Source organism: Callorhinus ursinus, unplaced genomic scaffold (assembly GCF_003265705.2).
Source record: "Callorhinus ursinus isolate GAN/ISIS: 27379988/994484 unplaced genomic scaffold, GSC_fseal_2.0 scaffold19, whole genome shotgun sequence".
NCBI classification, from domain to species: domain Eukaryota; kingdom Metazoa; phylum Chordata; class Mammalia; order Carnivora; family Otariidae; genus Callorhinus; species Callorhinus ursinus.
The window spans coordinates 11,766,828-11,777,637 of record NW_027397081.1 but is presented as its reverse complement, the minus strand read 5'-3'; the positions used below and the strand labels follow the sequence as shown (position 1 = coordinate 11,777,637).

The following is a 10,810-nucleotide window of genomic DNA, read 5'->3' as shown; positions in this document are numbered from 1 at the left end:
TAGAGATTTTGGTTCATTTACTTTCACTGCAGGCTTCAATCCTCCCCACGCTCAAAACAATATCCTCTACCCTGATGCATAAAAAATAATTTTTTTTTTTTAAGAAAGCTTCAGATTGGCTCTGCCTCCTTAAGCTTTTGGAAACTTTTACTGTAAGGGTCTGCAAAACCTCAATTTGGGGCCTGCACTCTTTGGTTGTGTCTCTTTGCCTCAGAGGAATCTTCTGGGTTTTTTACCCCCCATTTCAAAGCCCTTGGGTCCACACAAATGCTCTCAGAGAGAGAGGGAGCTTTTTTTCCCCCCTTAGCAAAAATTCAGGTTTGTCACCAGGAAAGAAGAGGTTTTTCTGTGGAAATCTTCCTCATGCTGGTTATAAAGCCGCTCACATCTCAGTGTGAACTCTGCTAACTCGCCAGCCCGTTGTCTTTGTGAGTGAGAAGTGAAATCCACACAAAGGTATAAAGAGCTGATCCATATAAAGATTGCTCTCTGGATTTCCATTGGGCAGCAGCTTTCTGATGACTGCATCTTTGCTGTAGACAGCTGTGCAATTGAGGCAACAGCAGGACTCCAGATGTGCTGGGACTTGCTAGGCAACAGACTTAGAAGTTTGGCCAAATCAGCCCCAGATAATCACCAGAGAAGGCGGGGGAAATGCAGCGCTGGTCCAGAATTTCTGTGTAATTCAGGGGCTGGGGCATTAACCCAGTTGACAGGGAGGGAACAAGATGGAATGGTTTCCTTCCCATAGAATGCAGGAGGTCTTTTCTTTGCCTGTAAGAAACTCGTAGGAGAATAGAGCTGTGGGGGTCTATGCAGACAGGGCATGAACAGTGGTTAGAAGCCTGGGCTCACGAGTCCAGCAGACCTCCATCTGAATCTGGGTCCTGCCTCTGATTAGCTATGTGACCCTGGGGCTACTTGATAGGATTGATGCTTACAAAGCAACTAGAACACGCTTGACACATTTCATCATAGCAGCCCCTTTGTTTACAAGGGGACATTTAACAACCACAAGACGCCTCAACTACATGAAGATGGAACAGCTTGGGGGTGGTAAAGAACGCAAAAATCCAATCCTCCTAACTTTCTCTTTAGTGTTCTTTCCCCTATCCTGGTGACCCCAAATTTACTGAGTTTAACAATCACCTGGTTGAGTAACTCTTGAATGCAGTCTAGAATCTGAATATGAATTAAATGTCCCAGGTGAGTCTTAAGGCAGGAAAAAAATAAATTCGAGAAAGACCCTCCGTGTACCATGGTACCTAAGATGGAATTTCTCAGAGAAAGGCTCGTATTCCTTATTTGTCTCTTCTATATACACAGAAAAAATGAACTATTGATCTTGAGAAGTAAAAGGACCCTGGAAAGAGTAATGTAAACAGTTCTTGGGGATGTCTCTGCATAAACAAAGTAACAAACATTTCACAGAATCTCAGGAGAGGAAATCGGTGTGCCTTTTATGTGAAATTAACGGCAACTCTTGAGAAGGCTCATTGTGGTTCTCTCTTGGGCACATTTTAGTTGAGATCAGTCTGCTTTGGAGTGACCTGGCTTTTCCTTGGACTTTGCTAGAAATCAGGGAGCTATTTGGGTCTTGTACAATTCAGGTACCGAAAGGGAAACACAGGAAAAAGGGCCCCTCAGGTGGGAACGGCAGAGGGAGCAGATGGCAAAAAAGTGTTCTTGGGGTCTCTTGAACATTAACACCCTGGAAACTTTGTTTTAACTTGGGTTTTTATGGTTACTTTGGGCAACCACAAAGGATAGCAGAACTGTGGCCGCAGCTATGCTGGGAGAGGAGAAGCACGTGTCCTAAAGCATTTTAGGTACAAAGGCAGGTGGCTTCAGATCGACTGCAGGTTATGAAATGGAAAAGCCCATTGTCGTTTTGGTCTTTGCAGGGAGCCAGGAGTAAATAATACTTCTCATATAGCTTTAGCCCCGTGCTATCTTAATTGCAATCTCTGGTGAGATTTGGAGTTATGCGTTTTTAACAAGCAAACCATAAAATAAGGTTTAATCTCCCCAGAGCCCTGGAGTTAATTTATCTGTCCACAGGCTAAGATCTTTTTAAAGGTTAAGAATGCTCGGGTTTTCTTTCTAGGTCTCTGGATTGGCTGGAATGCCTGCAGGTGTCCCCTACAGCTGGAGGCTGGAATCTGACTTTCAACAGCGCTAAAGACCCAGCCCTCAGGAAGCCGTGCAGTAAGATTCGAGTGTTGGGTCCTAGTATTCACAAACTGGCCCTCATCCTCATAGAGAGGAGTTAGTATTCATCAGGACTGCATCTGTGGCAGAAAGTACATTTGACTTAGCCTCAGAAGACCAGGGATTGAATCTTTGCTCTGTAATTAGGAGCTGCGGGATTTGGGGGAAATTACTTAACCTCTGAGCATCAGTTTCCTCATCTGTAAAATGGGTATGATAATATCTACCCTGAAGTCTTCATAGGTGTTCTGTGAATGTTAAATGGCATGTAGATGCCTTTAAAAAAAGAGTTAAGTGCTAAATAGATGTTAAGCTAAATTTCTTAACGAGCTTTTCATCCAGGTGGGATTTGTTGCTTTTGTCAAAAAAAAAAAAAAAAAAAAAAAGAATTTTCCCATGAAGCCATGCTATGGAAGGAAGCTCCCAGGTATTCAGAGCACATCTCAAACCCAATCCTGGCTCCCAGCAGGCCAGCACAGATTTATTGCCAAAATATAGGAAGCACAGATTATCACATAGCTCTTGGACCTAACTGCCTAACCACAGAATTACTATACATATATAATCTCTGCGGCTCAGCTCAGCAGGCCCACTTGCCTTGGTCAGAACACCTTTCCTGTCCTTGTCAACCTTAGGGGGATGCAATGACCAATCCAGATCCCCCAGCTAGGGAGTCTCCTCTCATCCATCTCAAAGCTGTGCCCCAGGGGAGTAAGAAGGGAGGCTGTCTACGCTCCGGAGAGAGGTGGAGAAGGAAGAGCTCTGGAGAATGAGTTGCTGGTGGCCCATTATTTGCAGATTCCTCTGGGGCCCCCCATCACTCGACTTCCTAGCCCCACTGACTGGCATCTCCACCTCCAAGTCCTGTTGCAACCTGCCCACCTGTCCCTCCTCCCAACACCCTATGCCCTCCCCACCGTCACACTTGCTATCCCATTGTAACGAGTCACCTTCTTGCATCACCTCTCATTTTTATATCCTCCCAAATCCTTTCACTGCTACCTATGACATCTCACTCACAAGGCCACGTCTTTTAGGAAGACTTTTCGGATTGACCATATGCTTCTCTTGCTCTTATCACTCTTTTCCTACAAATTCCCTTGGTGGCATTGGTATATTTGGTTGGGTTATTATATTATTATATACCCACCTGATGAAAGTCAGCATGGCTGGGGACAGGGATGTGATGGTGCTTGACCCAGGGGCCTTGGGAAAAGCCATTCTGGCACCTGTGCCCTGCCCTGTTGGAGCTTTGCTGAGATGATCCACAGGGCAGCTCTGGACAAGCCAGAGGCCAGGTACAGAGGTAGGAAAGCTCGTGCCACAGCTCTGGATTTCTCCGAAGCCACACACTGAAGGCTTTAAGTGTTCTTCACTTTTTTTGACGGCAAAGCCATGGGGTGGGAATAAAGGCTTAGGGTGTATGTGCCAAAAAGGAGGAGAACTGTTCCTTCAAAAAGTCATTCTAACCTCACCACTCCAACCCTTATAAGTCCTCCCTCCTCCCCAGGACCCAAAAGAGAAAGGCCACGTTCCTCTGCCTGGGACACAAGGCCCCACACAACTTCTGCTGCCTCTCTGCAGTGCCCACCCCCCACCCCCAACACCACCTTCCCAGTTAAAGTACCCCAAACACACCGGTCCACCAGCACTGGCCTCTGAGGACTGTGTTGCCTTTCTGTCTGGAACATTCCTTTTGCCATCATTCTACCTGCCCAGATGTAATGCAAGCAGCTGAAGTCGTACGTCCCCGAGGCCTTTAGCAGATCTCCCCAAGCTGGAATCAAGTCGGCCTTCCTGACGCCCCCCGAGCCTGTCATTTGTTCACTTCCTGCTGGGTGGGGAGCTCCAGCTTCCTTCCTACCATCCCGCCTGAGGCCTGCCATCCGGGTGTGGCCATACCCGCGCGTGGGTTGAGTTAAAGTTACTGAGTGAAGCCACAGGACATCAGGAAAATCCCCGCTACCTTCCCAGCTCCACTGCAACCCCCTACCGTTCCTGCCCCTCTCCGTCCCCTCCCGTAGGGGCGCCTGAATTGCACAGGCAGGGCGGACTCTGCGACCACACCGGTGGCCGGCTGGGCGGGAAGCTGAGGCCGAGGACGGGCGGCGGCTGGGGAGGGCCAGTGATCCTTCTCTAGCTCCCTCCCGGTCCTCTTGCCTTTGCCTCTGTCTGTGGCTTTGGGAGACACCTTGAGACAGCTGGAGAAACAGCAATAACCCAATTAAAGCGTCTGACACTCTGGGCTGGTAGCATCTTGGTGGGAAGGCGGTGGACGCACAGGGGCTGTTTCTGGTTCCATCTGTGATATGTGTTTTACCGGCTGTCGATACCTACGGGGAAAACACTAGCAGTAAGATTCGCAGATAAGAAACAATGGCCTCGGCTTCCTCCCCTGGGTGTTTTCATGAGAAATTGGTTCCTGGGGTGGTGGGGGGGTTGGGACATTGCTTTCCTCACCTCCAGGGCCTTCAGAGGAGCTTGAAAGAAGAAGACTTGGAGGGCGTGGGAGGGAGAGTAAACCAGAGGAGGCAGCAGGGTTTGAAAAGTCCAAAATGTCCTCCTGGCCCAACGAGCTGCCCATCGCGAGCAACTGATTCCTGATTCTGTCTGTCTGCTGCTACCCAGGCTCTACTTTCTCGCTCTCCTCTCTGCTTTCCTTCTGCGGCCGGTGGTCCTGGTTCTATCTCTGGGAGTCCGGGTCCAAACAGAGCACAGGAATTGCGCCCCCAGCTATCAGAACGGAAGCACTCATAATCCAACCACTGCGCCTTTCGTTGAGGATATCAGAGCTCCTTGCAAAGCAATGACTGATGGCTGAGTGATGTGCCAGGAGTCGCTGTCCCCATCGTCCTGAGCGAAGGGGCTCCCGGCCTCCTCTCGGTCCCATCTCCGTCTCGCTCCCTCACCTCCCGGCCCCGCCACCCGCTCCAACCCTCCCCAGACACACCCTGGTTGCCGCCACCAGCCCCTCGTGCTGCCTGAAGCCCAGGCTGCAGCCGGCTCCCCTACATCCAGGCCGGCTGGATGGTGTGAGAGCTGGAAAAAGTTAAATGCTCTTCCCTTCATTATCAGAAAGAGTTTTATTCTGACTGAAGTGAACAATATGAAGAGACACTACAGAGCTTTGGCGGAGGATGAAAAGTTTCTTCTAGCCACAGAGCTGCACTTCAAAGTGTCCTGTGAAAAGGTTCCACTTTAATTAGGGGGAGGAAATTGCCATGTAACTTAATTAATATCAAAAACATTTTTTTCTTAAATACAAGAAAGAAAGATGGCTCCGTAGAGAGGGAGAAAGGAACTGACAGCGAATCTGGACAGGCCTGTTCATGGACCGCATAACGATAAACTTTGTTTTTAATTACTCCACAGACGCCCTGGGATCAGTTAAGAACTCTGAAGCCCCAGCGGGTTCTCTCCCACTCTGCAGGCTCTCCCCCTTCATCTCCCACGCCCTGGCCTGTGTGCAAAATGAGTGAGGACCCGAACTAGTTATGTGGAGAATTCAGAAGAGAAACGCAGAAATCCTGTTTTCTTTCGATTATCCAAAAAGGATTTGCAGAGTGGTTTTGGTAGAGCTGGGTCATCCCGCTTCTTCATCTGCTACCTAGAGCCACTGTGGGCATCCTCCCTGCTCCAGGGCTCCCTGTCCCTGTCATCACGCCCCACCTTCCTTTCAACCAACTGCTCCGGGAAGACTCCTGGGCCTTTGCCCGGGTTCTCCTCTCTTTTCACAAATGATGCATCTAATCCAGTCTACCTCCTAATTACCTCTCTATCTGTCCTCTTCTCTATGGCTACCATAGGCAGGACCCCCTCCCGTGTCGCCCAAATGATTTACAGGAGATTACAGTGTTTTCTCTTTTGCCCACTGGAGTCCATCCTCCACCCAGCAACCAGAGTGATCTTCTGTAAGACATAACATCTTGCCATTTCTCTGCTCAAAACCCTTTGTTGGCTTCCCGTCCTCCTCAGTGAAGGTTCCTTAACATGGACCCCCAAGGCCCTATGTGATTTTGCCCTTGTTCTTCACCCTAGCCAGAGCCTCAGTGTCTTAGACATGGTGTTCCTTCTGTTAGAACATTCTTCCCCACCCCCTCCACCTACTGGATGTTGGCCTGATACATTCCTATACATCTTTTGAGTCCTGACTTAAACGTTATTTACTCTGGGAAGAATTTTGAGGGACCCACCCCCCACGTCTAGATTAAATCCCCATGTTGCATACTTACATAGAATACTACACTTCTTTGTAATACACATCAAAATTGTAATCAATTAATTGTTTGGGCAAACAGTGGCTTGAGATTTATCTTTCCCCTGCACTATAGGCTGGGTAGAGCTACACACCAAGCCAGCTTTGTCACAGCTGTTTGCTGGGTAGACATTGTTCTCTTCTCCATCAGGTATTCAATTTCATAACAAACTAATAAAGTACGTTATTTTATTAAGTCCATTTTATAGAAGTGGAATCTGAAGCCCAGAGGTTAGTTAGATATTACCTAAAGTCACACGGGTAGTAACTAGATGATAGGTAGTCTGGCTCCTGAGTCCTGCTCTTCATCACTGTGCTATGCTCGCATAGGAGGAGCACAGTATTCATTGGGGGAACGCAGGAAGGGAGGGAAGGAGAGGGGGAAGGAGGAAGGAAGGAGGGGGAAAATTGGCCTAGGAAACGTTGGAGAAGTGACCAGATGGTACCAGGCATAACCCTATGCACCCAGCCCTCAGCTCATGGAGGTACTCACTTCTATCCAGCACAATATGTCTTTAACATTCCCGGGAAAGTCCAGCCTCCTGATTTTTCCTAGAAATGCCTCGTTATAGAGCATAATCTGAGGATGTGTCCTGACAAAGTTGAGATGTGGTTAGTCCCAGCAATTTCTCCTCCCCATTCTTTGCCCCCATCCCAACTTCTGGCCCACCCCACTCCCTTCAACGTGAGGAGATACACTCCACGTATGGGGCGCGTGGGCCACACTTACGAAACCATGCACCAGGGCATTCTGGGTCACATGGTAAACTCCCACAGCCCTGCGGGATAGTTTCGTTTTTGGACAAAAACATAGAGATAACTCAATACCTGCCAGACACCAAGCAAATTCCCAACTCAAGGAAGTTTACAGTTTTAACATTAGATCTCACGATTTCCTTTCAATGGGGCCATTTCTTCATGAAAGTGGGTTTTCTGTGGTTGCTGTGATAAGAGGCAAGTTGTACACAAAAATCTGACGTGGAACAGAAAGCGAAGATGGCAGTGCCCGAGGTTTGAGAAGTTGTGCGGTGCCCAACAGGTGCCACATCCCGTTAGTAGGTAATTAGCATTATTTAAGTATGAAATACAAGTGTTTTTCCTTTAAGTTTATACTTTTTCAAATAGCTATGAAAGTGTTAAGACATAACACTTTTAAAGCTGTTTGACGCTAAATACCTTGAAGATGGAACCCCTGTTCTTTTAGCCCACGGGCACCATGAAAAACCACTGGGACTAAGATGCTGGGATACAAGCAAGTATGGGGATCTCTGGGCGTCCAGGGAATTCAAGTGGATATTGACCTACAAATATGGCGGAGGGAGAATAGACCACGCCCCTTAAATAGGAGCACTTCCGGTAGGGCACAGTTGTCCTGTGGGGTGATGTCATCTTGACACTAGGGTGGAGCTCTCCTACAGGGAAGAAGGCAGATCTGCAGCCGAGCCCCACCTGGCTCCCAGCACCTAGGCTTCTCCATTGGCAGACAGAGCCCATCGCAGCCCGCCCCGAGGCTTGAAGGACAGGTTTATAATTGACAGTATCTCCGCTGCCCTCGGAGAGCACTGCCTCCAGCCAGAGGTCTCTCCACAACAGCAAAGAAAAGCCTCTTAACTTCCTACGCTTCACGCAAGGCCGTCTGTTATCAGCCGCAGATGGGAGCCTCGGTCGCCTCCCACTCCGGAGTGCTCGGTGGAAGCAGGCTTGGCAGGTGGACAAAACGGACAAGATGACAAGCGCTGTTAAACAGTAACACGCAGGTTGTTACACGCATGCTTAGGACCTTCCTTCTCTGGGGCTCCCCGGGCCGCGTACGTGGCCAGCAGTGACAACGGAGCCCCCGCGCGCGCCTCCCCGATTCCCGCGGGGACCCTGCGGCCGGCCTGTCCTCCCGAGGCCTCTGCCGGACGGGGGCAACCGGCTGGAGGCACTGCGAGGCCCCCCCAGACAGGGAGAGAAGGATCCACGGGAAGGCAGGTCTCATTTCCTCTCAGCTGCGTGTGTCCGCTCTCTCATTCCCGTATGGGTGACAACCGGAGCCAGACACTAGCCACCTTTCTCCTCCCGTTTTCTCAGGAGCCCTGACACCCTACCCCGGAGGTTCCCAGCCTCGTCAAGTCTCTCCGTGGTCTTCCATGGTGCCCCGCGCACCTCCCAAGATCAAAGGAGGGCGAGCTGGAGTCAGGTGCAGGTGCAGGTGCAGGTGCCCGGCCCAAGGGCGCACAGCCCTGCGGGCAGTCGATGACTTCAGGTTTCTTCCTCATACAGAAGGTGGCGTCCCCGTCCTCTAGCAGCATTCCCCCCTTCTGTGGTCCAGGAGGGCTCAGAGAAAGCTGTTCAGACCCCCCTTTTCTCCTCGTCCCATCTTGAAGGCCCTGGGTCTCGCAGAGGGAGCCAAACCCTGGCCAGCCTCTCAGGCTGCACCGCCTGGGAGCTTCAAGCCTGGATCCTCTTCTCGCCTGGGAGGTGCGGACCTGGAGCGAAGGCGGGACCTGGAGGGAGGGGGTGGCAGCTGCAGGCGGCTTCCCGGTGAGGGGGCTCCAGGGTCCTGCATTGAGGAGGTGTGCGGCTTGGCAGGCCCTCCCCCGCCCAGAACGGACCTACTACCTGGAGAATGCCTCTACCTCATTTCATCAGAGCCAGAGATGTCTGTCTCCAGCTGCCGTATCGTCATCCCCCCAGCTGTAGGACTTACTATAATTTCATACAGTTTTGTAGACAGATATTGAAAAGGCATCTGGAAGAATTGATAGCATATCAAGGCAAAGATTTCATAAAAGTCATTTTTTTAAATGTCCAGCCATAGGTACCAGCGTGCACTCCGCACAGACACCCATTCAAGGTCCCCAAAGGCCTTTTTTCCTGATCTTAGAGCGCCCCCTTTGGAAATGATGCTCCTACTGCAACCGGCCAGGCAGGCTTCTTTCCCCACAGTTGGGCTCTGGGATGCCAACCGGGAGAAGGCAGGGATGAGAGAGGACCAGGGACAGGAGCAGGCCTCCAGGGAGCACCGTGTGTGCACCCCCTCATGCCGCACACTCCACAGGTGTGATCCCATTAAACGCTCACACACAAAATAGGTGTGACTGATGAAGACAGAGAGAGTCCAAAAGACACACAAGGAGTGACTGCCGGCCTATAGAGGATGCTTCCTCTCAGATAACCAAACCCATGCTCTTTCGTTCCATAAAACCCTGAGTAGCATCTTCCCTGCTCATAGCTCTCCTCAAAGGCTTCTTCAGATTCTCCACTGAAATCGCAATGAGAAGAAACAACTGTGTTGAAGGATCCGGACACAAGAAGTTTCAGGGAGCTTTGGCAGCAAGTGGAGAGCACACTTGAAGGAACAGTAGTCAAGGGCAGGTTTTATAAATGTTCCTCTTCCCTATGTTTTCATCTCCTTTTGCTTCCTCCCTGTTCTCAGTGATTGTGAATAGGTGGCAGCCGCCGAGGCAAGAAAAGAGCCCTAGACATAGAATCAGAAACCGGCTCTGGCGTAACAGGGCTTGGGCACAGCGGGGTTTGGTCAGTAAGGAGAGAAACTGCTAGGCTTCAGGTTCTGATTGGCCTCCAGAAGGAAGTGGCAAGCTGTAGGAGCATCATCTCGTGATCACAGGAAGAGCAACAGGGAGCTAGACCAAAGTGCGGGGAGAAACCCCAAATCCCGGGATGAGGAGCCAAGTCAGGAGCCAGGGTGTGGCCCAGCATTGGAGATAGGGATACAAGAAGAGACAAAAAGGGGGGAAAGTTCTTCAGAAGGATCCCTGAATGAGAGTCAAGGGCAAATGGCAGGGATGGGGGTGGGGAGTTAGCGGGATCTTACCTGGAGATATCTTAAAGACATGTCTGTTTGAGTGGGTCAGGGGACGCAGAGACCCAGAGGAAGGGTATGCCGGACGTGAACTGACCCTGAACCCAGAGCTTTCTTTTGGAGTCTCTTTTGAAGGAATCTGGAATGGAAACAGAGTAAGTCGTGCACTGAGGAATCTCTTTGGCAAAAATGTGCTTCTTCATGGGATGGCACTTGAGTAGAAGCCGAGCTCCTCTGTGACTTCTTGGCAAGGGGCGAATGTCAGGGTTGGCGAGCCTGAGATCACCTTACTCATCCCTCTGCTTCTGTGTCCCCATAGCCTTCCAATCCTTTCAACCACACCAGAATTGATTCTGCTTTGGATACTTAAGAGGGCTTAAAAGAGCTCCCCGTGCATATCCTCCCCAAATAGCCCCCTGGAAAGTCAGGAGAAGAGGGAGAAAGACGAGCTCTGATTCCATAATTCCATGGTGAGCAGAGACAGAAGATTATGCTGAGGTGGTCTACAGAGGGTGAGCCTGGAGACCCACCTCTGC

At 50.3% G+C, this 10,810-nt stretch overlaps 1 long non-coding RNA gene across 1 annotated transcript; it reads right to left on the bottom strand.

Moving 5' to 3' along the window:
• Nucleotides 1–5,275: 5,275 nt before the first annotated feature.
• LOC141374571 (uncharacterized) lies at nucleotides 5,276–7,731 on the bottom strand. Its single transcript, XR_012381579.1, has 3 exons — nucleotides 7,295–7,731; nucleotides 6,960–7,059; nucleotides 5,276–5,391 (listed from the first exon to the last, which is right to left on the bottom strand). It is a non-coding gene; the product is annotated as an uncharacterized lncRNA (long non-coding RNA).
• Between the last annotated feature and the right edge of the window lie 3,079 nt (nucleotides 7,732–10,810).